Here is an 18,124-nt window from a genome sequence, read left to right as displayed (position 1 = left end):
ACATAAGCATAGGCATACCCAAAGCATAGCGCCCAGAGCATTACAACCCCCAGTGGATGAGAGAGACGCTGGGTGGCCCACGAATGATAAAGCCCACAGCCGGAGACCTGGGAAATAAGCCTGGGACACCTGTCAACTAACAGCACGGATTGACCCGGACCTGGATCCATTGAACACTAGGCAGCATTCAATTGGACCCCAAAGAGAATGTCGAACCGGAAAACAGAAAGTAAATCAAAACATAAGAAACCTTCACCAAAACACCCGGGAATACGCAATCTGTTCAGCCCGACGCAGCAATGGCCTCCTCAAGCACAATCCAACGGCTGGGAGACACAAATGGCAGACCAATCCTAGAAGCCATAGCGGCCCTGCAAACATCCCTCGAGGCCAAAATAGACACAGCAATAGGCGCCATTAAGGCATCCTTAGAAAACAAACTTGACATCGTCATGGTAGACGTAGGCCTTCTCCGCCAGGACGCCAGAAATCTGATGGATAGGGTAACGACAACAGAACAGCAAGTGCAACAAAACACCATGGACGTTGCAGTCGCACAAACGCAAATGTCGAAGGTGATACAGAAGATCAAGATCCTCGAACAAAGGGCAGAAGATGCGGAAGGAAGGGCACGCAGGAATAATATCCGTATACTCAGACTTCCGGAGGGCGAAGAGGGTAGAGACCCCACAGAATATGTTGAGACTATGCTACTCCAAGAGATTGGTGCCGGAACACTGTCCCAGGGCTTCACAGTGGAGAGGGCACACAGGGCATTGACCAAAAGACTGCAACCCGGTGCCCCTCCAAGAGCGATGATTGCCAGGATTATGAACATCAAGGACAGAGAGAAAATATTATCGTTCTCAAGAGAGGGGGGGGGTGATTGAGAAGGGCTCCTCCAAGAGTACAATCTACCCAGACTACACAGCGATGGTTCAAAAGCAAAGGGCAAAATTTGGCCCAACTAAAGAGCGCCTCAGGACAGCTGGAGTAAGATACATGCTCCTATACCCAGCTAAACTTAAAGTAATACACCAAGGGAAATCACGTTTCTTCGACTCGACCGAAGAGGCCCACACATGGATGGATCAGCAGGGCTTCCCCCAGCAAAGTCGAAGAAACCGAAATAACAACGAGAACCAGCCTCGCTGAAAACAAAAGAAGCGTTAGCCCAAAGAATACGACGTCAACATATAGAAACATGACCGAGCCAGATGCATAAGACGGAGGAACGACTCGCCCCATCCCAGCAGAATGGCACAAGAAAACCACCCCCGCCCGAAGAAGAAAGTTCAATAAGTTGGGATGCTAGTTTCGAAGCATCACGCTGCGGCAAGCCAGCCCCACCTCAGTGGACAGAGCGAGAGAAGCGGCGAAGCCCGAGCAGGGGTAGGGTGGCTGGGCGTTAGTTTAAAGGTCATGGTTTATGTATTGGTTAGCAGTAAGAATGGCCGACTGGCACACCGCACTATCGATGGGTGAGACAATTTCAGAGACCACAGAATGGCCCGAGTGGGTGGGGAACAAGAAGACATACAGCAACAAATCAAGGGAAGTTACCTCGGATGCAAAGGCGGGGTGGCCCTGGAGAGGAGAGGAAGACCCCGAGACCTAGAAGAAAGAAAGATAAGCAGAGCAGTGCACAAAACGGAGGCTATGGGACAACAGAGCCAGCACAAACCGAAGTAGTTACATGGACCCTGATGAGATAACAATAGCTACCTGGAATGTGCGAGGCCTCAGTGCGTATGTTAAAAGGCTCAAAGTGTATGCCTGGTTAAACAGAATGAAAGTCAAAATAGCAATGCTCCAGGAGACGCACTTGGCATCAGAAAAACAAGCCAAAATGAGCAAGAAATGAGGAGGACAAGTTTACAGCACCACATATTCGAACTGTGCAAGGGGAGCGCTAATATGGATTGCGCCAGGAGTACCGTTCCAGCTAATAAAACACGAAAGTGACACTGAGGGAAGTCTTGTGCTAGTGCATGGTATGCTGGAAAATAAAGAGGTATGCTTGATCAATACCTACGCTCTGAACCACGACGCAACGGAATTCTTCAGAAACATAGCGCCCAAATTGGCCCAATATAGGGAAACTACGCTCATCTGGCCAGGAGACTTTAATTGTACTTTGAACCCACTCCTCGACAGATCAGATGACAAGTACAGAAAACCAGCTCTCCCTGCCAGGGAGCTCCAGAAAACCCTTGCACAACTGCAGCTGGTGGACGTCTGGAGACAGGTACACGGAGGCGGGAGGGGGTACACACACTATAGCGCACCCCACAGAATATTCACACAAATAGATTACCTATTTACGGGTGCCGAATCTCTAATAGAATTTACAGCCATTGACATCAAGGCACGCACACTCTCAGACCACGCCCCGATACTAGCAACATGGGCGCATACCCATAGGAGAACCCCAATATCGACATGGCCTCTCCGAGAGGAGGCACTAGGGGACAGCAAACTGGAAGAACATTTGAAAGTGGCGATAGGTGACTACTTCGAACACAACGAGGGGAGTGTGGGAAGCAGTGCCAAGCTCTGGGACGCGTTCAAGGTAGTGATAAGGGGGGCGGCGATTGGGAAAACAGGAGGGCTGAAAGGAGCTATTATGTGAGAACTGGACAAACTAGAAAGAGAAATTAAGGGGGAGGAAAGAAGGGCAGAAAGGGTGGGTGAGGAACCCAGGAAACTCCTAGCGCTAAGGGCAAGATGTATGGAACTCTGGGAGAAACTGGGGAAGCTAAATTATGGGAAATACTTACAGAGGCTGCACGCAGAGGGAGACAAACCAAGCAGTCTCCTAGCATGGCTCACTAAGCAAGAAAACAAAAAAGACCCCATAGCAGTACTAATAGACAAAACGGGGGCAGAGGTCAGGAACCAAGAAAACATAAACACCCTATTCACTGATTTCTATGAGAGACTTTACTTCCCTAATCCGGAAGTGGAACCGGAAGACATTCCGAATACCCCATCGGTGATGGAGTAATTTTGCTCACATTGAGTGAGTTTTCTTGAATAGTATGCCACTAGATGCCAAACCCCTTCTTGATCCTTTTGAGATAACACTGCCCCCACCGCCACATTTGATGCATCAGTTTCCACTTGAAACATTTTCTCAGGATCAGGATGCCGTAATACTGGTGCTGTCATGAAGGCGGTCTTTAATTCTTGAAAAGCCCCTTCAGCTTCTGGACTCCAACAAAAGTTTGTTGCCTTTCTAAATAATTTTGTTATAGGTGCAACAATCTTGGAGAAATTGGTAATAAACGGTCTATAGAAGTTGGCGAACCCCAAAAAAGACTGGATATCTTTAACGCATTGGGGTGCGGGCCAATCAAGAACTGCTTGTATCTTACTTTTATCCATGATTATTCCTTCCAGAGTCAATATGAACCCCAAAAACTCCACCCGTGTGGTGTGAAAGGCACATTACTCTAACTTTACATATAACTGATAGTCCTGCAATTTTTTCAGCACAGCCCTCACATGGCTCACATACAGTTCTTTTGAAGTGGAGTAAACCAAAATGTCATCAATATACACAATAACAAAAATGTCCAAAAACTCACTCAATACCTCCTGCATAAAATACTGAAAAGCCGCAGGAGCATTACATAAACCAAAAGGCATAGCCAAATACTCAAATAAACCAAACTTAGTCCAGAATGCAGTTTTCCACTCATCCCCTTCTTTGACACGAATCAAATGATATGCTCCTCGTAAATCAAGTTTTGTATACACCACTGCTCTCTTTACCTGATCCAGCAGTCCTGAAATTAAAGGCAGTGGATATATGTTCTTTACTGTCACCTTGTGCAAAGTGCAATAATCAATGCATGTCCAAAGAGTTCCTTCCTTTTTTGGAACGAAAAACAATGGAGATGAGACTGGTGACGTGGAGTGTCGAATAAATCCCTTCTTCAACATCTCATCTAAGTACTCACGAAGATGTTGATTTTCTGTTTCTGTCAACGCATCTATCCTACTACAAGGCAATTTAGCCCCTGGTTCTAACTCAATTACACAATCATAAGGTCTGTGAGGCGGCAATCACTCTGCTCCACCTTTATCAAAAACATTCACAAAATTTTGATATTGCTCAGGAACCGTTAATCCCACCACCCATACAACCTTAGATGCAGATGGCTGGTCTGCCAAAAATAAAGCAGGGCCCAACTCCTCTTCCATATGGCCCATACATTCCTGATTCTCAAAAATGACCTCACTAGTAACCCAATCAATCCTTGGATTATGCTGTGTTAACCAGGGAATGCCCAAAATAAGACCAACTGGGGTGCTGCTATAAAATCCAGGACAATCTGCTCCACATGGCCTGACCCACACCTCATTCTTATAGGTTGAGTTTGCTGTCAAATGGGTCCTAAAATTAAAGGGGAACCATCCACCGACTGCACCCCTTCCACCTGCTTTTTTTCTCTCAATGGTAACCCCAACCTTTTAGCTAAACTAAAGTCAATGAAATTGCTGGTTGCCCCAGAGTCCACCATAGCTGACGCCATCTGTTTTGTACATGCAAAAAACAAAGTTACCAAAATATACAAATGGGAATTACCCTTTTGTGTAGTATTTGCTACCCAAGTGGGGAACCTTCCTACCACTGAGCCTGACACCTGATTTCCCCCAATCCTTTTCCCCGACTCCCCCTTGTTCTTTTCTCCACCAGTAGCCTTCTTTGGTGTGTTTGGACAAGTGTGTATATAATGCCCTGGTTGCCGACAGTATAGACAGTGCCGACAGTATAGACACAAATTATTAGCCTTTTGCTGCTCCTTTTCTGCTACCGATAGTGGATCTCTAACCCCTCCGATCTGCATTGGTTCTCCTTCTCCATTTCTGTTGATTTTTCGTCTATCCAATCTTACAAATGGTACCAACTCTGGTCTTTTCCTGTCTCCCTTGTGCTCATTCATCCGATGATCCAACCTTAACGCCAAATCAATCATGGCCATACAATTACTGGGTTGGGGCTCCACCTGTGCCATGGCATCTTTCAATTCTTCTCTTAAACTTTGATAAAACAGAACTGTCTGTTTATTTTCTGGCCAATCTGTTTCAATCACCAGCCTATTAAATTGTGTTACATAAGAAACCAAATCCCGTGTACCCTGTTTTAATGCCAATAACTCTTTGTGTTGTGCTAAACAAACTTCCCTGCGGTCAAATAATCAACCAAATTCTGCCAAAAAATTGTCCAAGTGATATAATAACAGGTCATCCTTCTGCACCAATGGCATAGCCCAAGCTGGCGACAAATATGATATTACAAATGCGGTCCTCGCTTGGATAGTCTCAAATAATGAAGGTTTACACAAAAAATCTAACCTACACTGTGTCAAAAACATCATACATTTCTTGGGATCCCCTGAAAATCTTTCAGGGGCTGCCAATGGCACACTACTTGGGGGTTGGACAATTACCGTGGGTGCACTAGCTGCTACTCTTCCTGTAGATGATCCTCCTTCCTCCAATGGGGTCCCCTGTGCTACTAATCCCTGCACCTGGGTCTTCAATGTGCTAAATTCCTGTCTAACATGTCCTAATTCTACCTGAATGTCTTGTAGTGCTTTTAGCACCTCTGCTAACAAGGAAGGGTTCTCCATTTGGCCTGGGTGGTTCAGTAATCCCGAAATCGGGGGCTGATGATTCTGTCAATAATGCTTAAGGAGGAGGAGATCAATCCCCTCTCTCGAACCACAGAAGCCAAATAGATCGACCCTGGCATGGGCACCTGATGTATACAAGACAGGAAGCCACGTGGCAGCCAATGGGGGGAAGAGTTAGGGAAAGGGGATGGAATGACAAAGGGAAAGAAGGGAAAAACCAAATGCATACATGGAGGATAAAACCTAAAATACAGCTTAGGCCTATCCCAGCAATTCCTGACTTAATACCTCAGACATACTACCGTACCCCCCTAGATCTTGGCATAACACTTTAACTTGTAGAACATGACGTAGCTCCCATGAACTCACAAACACATTACATAACACATGGAACTTAGTAATAGTTACTGAAAATTAAAGCACACCCTCAATAACCAGTTCTGGTTACACGTAACATATAACATTGCATAAACATATGGCATGCACATAAAATTGGCAGGACATGATGAGGACGGAGACACATGGCCCTAATAGGGCAATGCAAAGAAACAGAACATGAAACATAACATTGCACAGTCTGGAAACATCCACATGAGGGGAGTATGTGTGTCCCAAGCCCTTCAAAAGCTATTTAGCATTGCCCCTCATGCTAAACTCAGTCATTTGCTGGTCTGACCCCATAGGTGCCTGTCTTGGAACAGTCTGCAGGCAAACATTCAATTGGGTGCTGAAACAATATTCTAATCCAAATGAAAACCTAGAATGCACTTAACTGCATGTTCGGACGCCTCCTGAGGACGTCCGGACCCAAATGATGTGCAGCCGCAAAATGAAATAGAATAGTCGCCTTAATCACTGCTGCGACCTGAGCATTAGCAGAATCACTTCCCACATCAAACAAACTCAGTGAACACTTAACTGGCTGTCCGGGAGCCTCCTGCGGCTGCCCCGGATCCAAAAGACATGAGCAGGAAAGGCTTCATCAGTTTCCTCACCGCCTCAACCCGACGTTCACTTCCAACGTCTCCTCCAGTGTTCTGTTTTGCCTGTCCGAACTCGTCTTCAGTCTGCTGCCAGCATCACCGCCACCGCCCGTGCTCTTCAACATTAATCATCAGCACCAGAGCATGGGCGGATGGCCGTTTATACACATCTTCCTGATTACTGGCAGCTGGCGAGTGGCGCGCACATGAAACTACACATTGTCCCAATGCCTACTGGGAAATGTAGTTTCCAACCTCATGTACGCACCATTAACCTCCTTCTACTCAATCCCTGACCCCTGGCATTATTGGTGAGATGTTCATTTGCATGGCTGTCTTATTTTGCAGTGTTTACTGTTTCCTTTGTTGAGGCTGTATGAAGGGTTTTGGCCAGGCCATGCAGTCAAGATTGTAATGTTTGGCCACAAGCGCTGCAGCATAAGATACCCATGGAAGTAAACATTTTGGATTGTGGTTTATGGTCTGGTATTTGCTTGAATGGGTGTGTTATGCTGTGTTGTTTGTGAGTCCAATCACTATATACTTACTGTTTGACTTTTTGGGGTTGTATGCAGTTTTTTCATGACATGAGTAGTTGGAGCACACATTCTTTTTCAATCACTGTGATAAAAGAAAAAATCACATGTTAGCGTAGGTAGTTTATAATGAGTATTGCATTGCATAATAGACATTTCTGTATTTGGTTGACCCTCATAGTTAGTACTTTAGAAGTACTATAGTTAAAACCAGTGTACTGTGCAATTTGCTCAGTTCCTGTGCTTGTTGATTAAATCATTGGGTCTGTGGGAAAACAATCCATGCTGGATTAAAAAAAAAGCCTTTCTACTTTGTGGTACAATATATTTCTTTCATTGATTTCAATAGGTGGAATTGAATAGGTGCATGGTTTTTCAGTTGGAGGTGGTGGTAGTATTGTTGCAATTAGATAGCAGTTGGTGTGTTCTATTTGTTTATTTCTTTTTCCATTTTGGTGGTATTCATCTAATTCATCTATCTGTTGGCTTGTTGCACATTTTTGGGAAAGTTAGATACCTGTTGGTGTATTCTAACTGTTTATTTCTTGTTTAATTTTAGTGGTATTCATTTATCTGTTTCTTTGTTGCAGATTGTTAGGGCAGTTAGATACCTGTTGGCGTATTCTAACTGGTCATAGTTTTGAAGTTCTAGTTTTTTTTATGTTCCTACACAGATTAGTTATTACATTTTGGTTTTAAGAATATTAAGTAAGCGTTTACAAGATTTGCTGATAATATCTGCTTTCGAGTAATGGTACTATCATTAAATTCAAACCATCCACAATTCTTTTTTATAAATACAGTGTAGTGACCTGCATTGGTTGTGGCTCCTGCGTGGTAGATTATACCTATTGTTGTGAAGGCTTTCTTACCAAGTGATACTTGACCATATGTGAATCCAGTCAGCTTGCAGTTGTTTTTGGTACCATCTGCATTATAACGTAAACGCATTACTATTATGAATTTACAATGTGTCTGTATTTGTAAGGTGGAACGATTATCGGAATTGCAGGTAGGACATAATCTGCCATGGTTTGAATTTTGTACAAGTTGCTGAAATGGAATGGATTCACATTTAGGTATGGATACATACACGAAGCGTTGATTAGAAACTTCTTCTTGTACTACATGCCTGCAAAGAGTGCAGGTATGTTTCCACATGTATGAAATCTGGAAGATTTCATTTATAGGTATGTTTCTGTTTTCTAGCAAGTAAATTAGACATTCTTGTGCATCTTCTTGTACGTTTATAGTGAATTTGACAATTCCAGCACAGTAGTTCAATTCCTGTATTATTCCATGAACACTGTAAGTGTTGTCAGGATTGTTGGTTGCATTTCTATGAAGGACTAACATTTGCAAAGACAATTGGTCTGTACCGTGTAAGTAAATGTTGTCAATAATTGGTGGCAATTGGAATAGAATATTTATTGCTACATTTGCATAGCAATTTACACCAGTTGTATTTGAACATTTGAATGGACCTGACAGTTCTGTGTCCAAGTCATTTGTTGGGAGTTTGTGTTGCTTCTTTGTAGAGGTAGTTCAGTTACTTTGAGCAATAGATTCTTCTTTGGTTGTGGTCCTTGATGAAGTGTTACCTTCTTTTACTTTCTTTGGAGTAATTGCTGTGAGATCCTGCATAGATTGAGTCTAAAGTATTTTTCTTTTACAACATTTTTCTTTTGCAGAACATGATAGGTTGTTAGATGGGGGGTGTAGAGTGAACACAGTCTATTGTATTCTAGAATGCAAGAAATATCAGCCTTTACTTTACTTGCATCAAAGCTGATTAGAAATAGTCTGTCAAGTGTATGTAAGTGTGATAGTGCTACATAGCTCATGCCTTCTTTAAAGACTGTACTACCAATATCTATCAATGCTTTATCTAGGGTAAGACCTTGTGATTTGTGAATGGTGAGTGCGTATGCTAGAGTTAGAGAACATTGTTCTCTGCCTACATACATGTCTTTGAAAAAAAGGAAGCGGGCAGTTGAGCATCCTATCCTTTTAACTCCAGATAGTTTGTAAAAGAGAATATTGACAAATTGAATATTGTTGTCACGTGGGTATGTTTGAAAGCCAACAACTGTACCAAGTGCTCCATTAACTAGTCCTTGGCCCGCGTCAAGGTTACGTCTAAGCATTACTCTACAGTTTAAATATAATTTTAATATTTTCTCCAAACCAGCTGTGTTAGAGATAGAGTTTTCCAAGGTGTTTAGCCTTGTTGTGGCTTGTTGACAAATGGGTAGGGTCATACCATGTACGTCCAGTTTGTCTGTGGAGGCAATTTGAACTATTGGTTGCATTTCATTTTGTAACATTTCATTACATTTTGAACAGCTTTCAAGAGTTGGCATCAAGGACATACAATTGACATTTGTGTGTGCTAATTGTTGCACGACATCAGTAGCACATGAGTTATGGCCATAGAGTGCATGGATGTGCCTGATTTTTAATATAGTTTGTGCTTCTTGAGGTAGTACACAAACTCTAATACTTTTTAAAATGTTGGCGTATGTCAGGTCTGCAGACTGCCGCATATTTTCAGTGAATTTTCTGTATTGGAAATGTTGTCAAAGGTTGACATTTTCTGTGCTGCCAAAGGTTTTACGGCACAGTTTGTGCCCTAAGGTTTTAAAAATAGGTTCAGCTTTCACTGGTGTTAATTGAAGAAGCTCCCCGAAAACAATAATGTGTTTTTCTCCAAAGAGCTCTTCGTTGTCTGTTTTGAGGGCCTCTTGTAGTCTGAGGTGAATTAAACATTAGGTTGGAGACCCTGCCCACCTCATCTATTAACAGCATTTTCATTTGTTGAAAAACTTTTGTGTAGTTCCATTGCAGCTTCTATAGAAAGCTTGTAATAGTATCAATTGGTTTTGGTGTTCTACTGGAAGGAGTAGTAATTGGTGTAAAGTCACACTGCCTATGTTGTAGGCAGCTAAATCTTATGTTTATTAAGAATGTTTTGCCTGAACCAGCTTGACCACTCACGTATAGAAGTATAGGTTTGTAATCTTGGCAGGTACAGTTTTTATTTTTATGTTGCACACCATGTTCAATTTGTTTTATTTCTTGGAAAATGCTACGTTACTCAGTGTTTAGTTGTGATTTCAGTACAGCAAAGTCTTCTGTAGATTGCTCATACTGACACATGGTGTTTTCTACTTCTGTCATGGCTAATTCTGCCTCATTTGCTATTAGTAGCTGACCAATTGGTTATTGGCTTCCTGTTACAGAAGGTTGACTACTGTCAGGAGTGTCCACATCTAGTTGGGCGTGGAGATCTTCTTCCTGTTGCTATTCATCGTGCAACATTGTTTTGTACTGTGTTAAGTTTACATTTCTTATAGTGCTTTCATTTGTTTTGAAAGTGTCTTCATAGGAGTCATAGGTATCCAGTAACTCTTCTTTTCTCCATGGTTTAAAAACTTGTAGCAGGGACATGTAATACAGTTTTTTAGGTTGTGGAGTTTTTAATGACAATTTGATATGATTAATTAAGCTGCGTTTGGTAAGTTTCACTAAGCTGCCTTCACAATTTGCTACTCTGTATCTACCTTTCTTTTAATCTGGTTTAATATTGGGCTATGTGGTAGAGAGGCGTGGTTTCCAAAGTGGTACTCCTGTTTGGGTAGTATGGGTCTAGTACATTGTTTTTCAAAATGTCTTGGCTGTTGGGATCATTTTTGGCTATTGTTTCTATGTTCTCATATGATTTGAGAATTCTTTTTCAAGATTTAGCAGGAGCAAGACTTAGCCATACTATATTGTCAGATTTTCCATACAAGGCAGTACTGGTTAAACGGTCTGAAGCTTCATAGCAGCCACATTCTCTATGACAGAGCATTTTTGCCTAAGCTGTACATTTTCTGTGATAGTGTTTTATCAGATTATATGTCATCCCAGAGGTCCTGAAGCTCTGTTTTCTCTGCTTTGGTTAAGTAGGCTGTGACATATCATGCAACTGAAGTGGAATTGTCTGCAATGTACTGCACATCTATGTTTGCATTCCATAGGAGAGAAATGATTGCATTGTAATCATTCATGTATTTTGATTCTTCTGTTCTTTTTATGTAATGTGTGTTTTTAGGTGATTTACCTTTGACACTATGTCTAACTGAAGACATGAAGTTGTTTACTTGACCTGCTGTTGAAACTGGTCTAGGGAAACCAAAGCAGCATTTGGTGTAGTATTTCCCTCGGTTTTTATATTTGCAACAACAATATTTTCCACATTTGTGTCTTTGAAATTGTAAAATGTGTGCATGAATGTCACTGTGTGTTGTTTGTGAAGGGATTTCACAAGTGAAATATTTTTTGGATGAACTGCAAAACAGTGGCATCACTATCCTGACCAAATTTAGGATCATCTTTAATCCACAAAATCATGTGGATGTGTGGTGCTCCTCTGGCTTGGTATTCTTATCTCCAAAAGAAGTGTTGCACTTCTCTGAGGGGAGGAACAGTTTTATTACAAATGAAGTGTAGCATAGCAATGAAGCGATGATGGCAATATCTTGATACATTCACAGGATCTAGAGAGCAGAGTTCTCCTGGTATTTTTATATCCATGTTTTTTTTGTTTTTGTTTGCTATGCGTAGGAAATTGTGTAAATCTTCCCATGCATATTCTGCACATCTTAATGTCACAAACCAAGTGGGTGGGCCAAGGTTTCTTATCATACAGCGTACCTCTCCATGACATCAGAACCAGTATTCTTTTGTACCATGCATGTTTGCTAAAAGATTTGTTATGCTTGACTATAAAATCTCATCTTTTTCTTGCACTTTTTGTAGTAATTCTGTAGCTGACATATTTTGAAAATGGGTACCTGATTTCAATGTGTGTGCTACTTCGTAGCATAGAGTTGCTAGTTCACTTTCAAAGAGAAGGTGGAATATGTTTTCCACGTTTCGTCTGAATCTGAGGTCTTCAGAGTACATTCGTAAAGAGCGGTATTCTGATGCTGTTATTTGTGTGGGTCTATCATCGTACCTTCCTCCTTTTCCAGTAGGAAAGAGTAGAGTAAAGGCACCTGCTTCTATACTTTATTTCCATATGCTGATTGGAGATCCTTTGGCTTGTCGCATTTGGTACGTTTCCAGTGCATCATCTGTGGTGTCTTTAGAGTGTAATGAGTGAATTGTATAATGGTCTAAAATATTGGATTCTGTGGCAGGATCTAGAAGTTGAAATTGACCAGTTTCTGATGACTCTTGAATTATTTCAGTGGTTTCCCTCAGGTTTTCTTCAATATTAATTTCTCTGTAGTACTCATTGTTGTCTTTTAGATATTGCAGGGCTTGTCTAACTTTATGTAAATCCATGAGTTGTTGCCAATTTTTTTTGTCTTTTCTTTTGTAGGTACGCCATTTTCTAAGATAATTAAAGATTGATCTATTGGAGGTTGCACTCCCAGAGTGTGCACATTTTCTTTGAGATCTAATGGCAAATAAACTCCTTTGCCACGAATGCCTTTCACTAATTCAGAGGGAGGTAGTTTTGCTGTTTATGGTTGAAGGCGTATTATTGCTTGAAATGGGTGCACTGTTTAAATTATGATGCTCTCATATAAGTTGAGTTGTTGCAGGGGTTTTGGTAAAGGGAATAATTCCAAGTTATTTGTGATAGCACGTGAAGGTGTTCGGTTGTTGTCAAGTTTTGCAGTGCAGTAACTGCAAAGTATTAAGGGATCAGTAATCTCGTATTTGTTTTCTGCTATAAGATAGAGAGCTAATTGGAACCATTTGGAATCTTCATTGTCTTCTAGTTTGTACATTATGTCTATAGTTTTTGTGCTATTTTTATAAAAAGCCCTGCTGCAACACACACACACGTGGCTTGGTACTTCAACAAATGTACTTTTAAACTTTAATATTTCTTTTTTGTATGTGTGTAAAAGAAGGTTGCCATCTACAGTTGTTGCTCTGTTGTAAATCTGTTGCATTTTGTAAGTGGCTTTCAATTCCAAAATATTTTCTCTGGATATGCTCTATTTCTTCGAGTAGTTGTTTGACTGTGCCATGTAGAAAATTGTTATTTAAATTGGCTAGTGCTAAAGCAGGACTTTTGGAATAGTACCGTTTATGGACCAGATTTCTTATAGTTGAATGATGTGTTGATATCATTTTGATATGGTGGAAGGTGCTTTTGCAAATAGGTCCACAAATGCAAGTTAATGAATGTCCTTGTAGTCCTGTGTATTTGTGCACTGGACGGGGGTCCATATTTTGTAGTAGTTTAATTTTTAATTTGTCTTTGCCTTTCACATACTGATTGAGGAACTGGCGTAAAGATTTGAAAGATTTTTTGGCAATGTTACACATTGATGTGCACTGCCATTTATAGTCTCGACGTATTGCTTTAGTGGCATGGACAGGTGATAATGAGTTTTCTGGGGATATTTTAGTGAGGAGCTTTTCAAGTTCCATAATGGTATTATTAACTTTTTCATAGCCTAGTCCACTGCTATGTATGGCAATTGGGTTTGTTTGCTTTTGTTTGTATGCTTCTTCATTGAAATATGGCTCTGTGCTTGTGGTGTGACTCCATTCACCTCCACAGATGTTTATGAAGTTAGCTTTGTTGATATTCCGTTTATTGAGTCTTTTTTTTAAGTTTAGTACTTAGTTTTGTTAGTGGTTTCATTCTGTTTAAAACTAAAATAAATAATTTCCTTTTGAGAAGGATTGCACTGTCTATAAGCTTCTAGGATTAATTTTCTATGATAGGCTTTAAGGGTTGTGCCTGATTTCTCTCCTGTTTTTATTAGTTCTGAAGGACCCTGGCAGTACATTTTTTGTAAAAGATTTCTTTTGGTATGCTTACTTGCCACTACATCAAGATTCATAGGTGCAGTGTTAGCACTAGTGGTAGCTGCCGTCTTGTTAATCACTTTCTGTTTCATTTTACATTCTGAAAGAGGAGGCAAACTTTCTATACTGGAAGCTTGTTTTGTTTCGCTTAATGACTGTATTAGCTGTTTTGTTTGAACTTTTTGTAAACATTCTGCTAGAGGTGGATGTTTATTTTGGAGAGTTTTCGTTTGATTTCCGTTACTTTTGCGTTGTTTTCTACAGAGTTGCTTTTTGGTAGGCATTCTTTGGGGTCTGTTGGAGAAAAAAAGAAAGTGTGAGTTGGGATTTTGTGCAGTGTATGTGTGCTTTGTGCATGAGTATGATGGTAAGGATGTATGTAGAGGTGTGTGATTGTGCTATGGGCTCCTACATCAGGTTGGAAAGGCTACTATACTGGTGTTCAGATTGCAATAGGAAGTATGGAGCTGGTGAGGGGAAGCACTAATAGTGAATTTAATGTTGCAGGGTTAATACAATTGTTTGTTCTAGAATACTAGAATTCTACAGTGTTTGAGTACCAGTTAGAACATTATGCCAGTATTGCACTTACTTTTTTGGATGGAAAGAGTAGGTTTCTTCTGAGTTCACATTTGTACTTCAGACGCTGATGTTTTTCAGGAGAGTGGTCTTCACTGCAATTGTGAAAGAAAGAAGTTAGTAAATATGTGTGTTAATAGCACTGTTGTTAATGTAGACATGTTTTTTTGCAGTAGTGCTTTCTGATAACTGTGCATAGCATGTACATGCACTTTTCTTTGCCTATGTGCATTCTGTATATTTTATTTAGAATCTGTTAGTTGAATGTGCTTTAGAAATGAGTACAATAGTAAGCGCACAGAGCAAACTTGGCTTTGTAAGGCGGTGTTATTGGATGTTATGAGATAGAAGAAATAATCGTATGCTTTGTTTGCTATTTTTACAGGGGAAATGGCAAGAACTGTTTGGAAAAGTATGCAATGTATGTATTTGTGAAGGTGTGGGAAATAAATCAGAAGGATTTGATGGGGTCAGCAGCTTATAACTCAGTAGGTGATTACTAAAGTACTGGGTGATTCTGTGGTGCTTGGAGATGGGAGAGTCTGAAATAAAGTAAGAGTTGCAAGGAAGGACCTAGTGCTCATGTTGCAGACATAAGGGAAGGGGGGAGATGCTGTATGTCTTGCTTTACAACACTTTACATAGTTGTAGATGATCTGGTAGATATGACTGCACCTGTGCATGGTTGAATACTGCTGTGAAATCTAGAACAGAACGGGCAACCAGCTGAAATGAGAGAGCTGTGTAGATTGGACGAAGAGTTGTATAGGGAGTGGTTTTGTTTCAGCTGGGAGCCTTTCAAATGATATTGGCTATCTGTGTGCATAAATAAAGATATCTGTACTCATCCTGGCTGTGTGTAATTTTATAACACACTAGAAAGCCTTTTTCCATAATTATACTGTTATTTCTCCCATTTTTGAACATGAAATGGCACTTTGTTAGATATCTCTGTGTGTTGTGCCTGATTACTAATATAGTCAATTGTAAAGGAAGTTGAAATGATAGAATGTATGTGAAGTATGCAGAATGTATATAAAGAAAATTGTATGTACATCTTATGCACTATAATACATTAAATGCTATCATGGTTGAAATGTGGTTAAATAAGTGGCAGTGGTTACCGAAATGATAGAATGAATGAAGAAAATAACAGTTTGCACATTGCAGTTAATAATATGGGTAAATAAAAATTTGGAGAGCAGACAACTTTGCAAGTGACACTTGATCATAGCAGATGGGAGAAATGACAGTAAACTGGTTTTAAAGGTTACACAGGGTAAGTGGCAGTCACTCTGTTTAAATGCATTTATACAAGAGATGCACATGTACCATACATGCCAATCCTCCCGCTTTCATCAGGAGACTCATTCAATATTGTTATTTTTCACGTTCTCCCACAGAAAATACATCTTTGCCCAATGCATTCTTATGACACAAATGTTGTCTCCCGATTTTTCGGAGGAAATGTGCCTCCCAGGTGGGTCGGAATGTTGGCATGTATGATGTACTGTACAAGAAATATTCATACCTGCACTTTATGTTTATGCATGTGGATGTGCATGAATCTGCAAGTAGAAATGTTGGAGGGTTTACTAATAGTTGCTCTAGGTGCTTTGCAGTCACAGCTCAATTGTACTCAGAGTAATCAACAGCACATCTAAAGTGCTGAATTGTGATGATCGAGTTAGCTGTAGAGGTCTTGCATGTGATTGATGGATGGTTGTTTGGCTGCTTAACAGTAGCCAATGAGGGAATGATGCAGAGAGTGAAGTGGAAAGGGTAGAAGGGCTGCCCCAGTGTAACTTACGCGCTCTGAGGACATGCCGCATCCGGGTCTTCCGAGCATGAAATGGGAGTGTATTTTGAGAATTAGCCAATCAGGTGTTGAGGTTCTGCTTCCTATTGAGAGAGGCTGTGTGTAGTTAAGATGGCAGAGGTGGAGAAAGTCAGGGTGGTGTTGCTTGGAGATATGTTTGTGAATGATTTGGAGCAGTATGCAAAATGTCGAAATGTGGGAAAGAATTTTGACGTAAAAGGAGTGGAGGTGGTGTGGAGCACTGTGCCTGGTTTGAATTTGCAGGCAATGGTAGAAGTTTGTCAAGATATGGCTAGGGTTAACAGTCCACATGTGGTTGTCCTGCAGTGTGATGCTTTGCATTTGCGTTATGTCAGTGCCCTTACTTTGTTAAAAGATCTAGAAAACTTGGTTCAGGCAGTAATGAAACTACTTCCAAATGCCAAGGTAATTTTTTCTGGTTTGGTACCTAGGGTAATATGGGACAATAGTTCTGTTTTTTTGTCCTCAGCAAAATATTGGTAGGTGTTTAATCAACCGAGGCATGTTTGCTTTTATGCTTAGAGCTGGAATGTTCTTTTGCAACAATGACAGCATTGACTATGGTAATGTTGTTTACTTTAAAGAAGATGGCATGTCTTTATCTTTTGTGGGAAATGCCATGCTGTTTTGGAACATAAGGGTTGCTTTGGAGATACTAATGTGAAGATTTTTGTAGCAAAATGAGAAAAAAAAGAAAAAAATACTAAATAAAAGGTGTTTATGAAGCATCTGCAAAAAAAACCAAAAAAAAGCTCTTTTCAGAGCCAACCTCAAAGGGGAAATGGGGCACACTATTTAAATTTTAATTCCCCACGCTCAGATTTTTTCAATGTGTCCGAGGACACCGGCGCTGTACTCGAACATTCCGAACACCAAAAGAGGGCTCAAAACATTCCAAAAAGTATGCAGATCGCCAGGGACATGTCGATCTGCATCCTTGGGACATGTGCAAGGCTACACTTCCCCAGGAAAATACCTTGGATTGCTGAATAAAACACTTTTTAGGTGTCCGCGGGACCCAGACAGTGTTTGTTACGCTTAGCGCGGGTGCAGTCACATGATGACATCAAGGACACGTTGGCGAATGGGACAGCTGTCCATAGGACACCAAATGCGTGGGGTCGGGTCTACACATGCGTGCGGGTGTTCTACAAACAGTGTTGCAGTCCCCGAAGTAATTAAAAGGGTGACATTCGTGTGGCAGACAGTTGCGGACAGGCATGATGTTCTCAAGGGTTTGCTAGGCATGCGCACGGGTGTTCTACGGACAGTGTTCAGGTTCCCGAACAAAACAAATGTGCGTCACAACTTTGTGGACAGGCATACGGGCTATGTGTTCTATGGACATATTAACTCTGGTTAAGGACAATGCGAACAGGGGGAATGTTCTTAGGACACTTTATTTTGCAAATCTACGAACATGCGGACGTCTTTAGTGTTCTGCGGACACCCTCATTTTGGTTAATTACAGACAGGCGGACATCTTGTGTGTCCTAAGGACACTTCCATCTTGATTATGAACAGTGCGAACAGGTATAGTATCTTTAGGACACCCACATTTTGGTTAATTGCGGACAGGCGGACATCTTGTTTGTCCTAAGGACACCTCCATTTTGATTGGCAACAATGCAAACAGGTACAGTGTCCTTAGGTCCGCAGACACCCTAACTGCCTTTTTAAAAAAAATAAGACACAGAGGAATATACTAACAACACACTT

The 18,124-nt window shown here is 41.1% G+C and overlaps 1 protein-coding gene across 1 annotated transcript in view; it reads left to right on the top strand.

The window, feature by feature from the left end:
• Positions 1-18,124, top strand: part of B3GAT2 (beta-1,3-glucuronyltransferase 2) — a 702,961-nt gene that overhangs the window by 240,404 nt on the left and 444,433 nt on the right. The window lies entirely within an intron of this gene.

The sequence above is a fragment of the Ambystoma mexicanum genome, chromosome 4p (genome assembly GCF_040938575.1).
Source record: "Ambystoma mexicanum isolate Mex_15411 chromosome 4p, UKY_AmexF1_1, whole genome shotgun sequence".
Lineage (NCBI taxonomy): Eukaryota > Metazoa > Chordata > Amphibia > Caudata > Ambystomatidae > Ambystoma > Ambystoma mexicanum.
The sequence above is the reverse complement of the archived record's forward strand: the minus strand, read 5'-3'. Positions and strand labels throughout refer to the sequence as shown.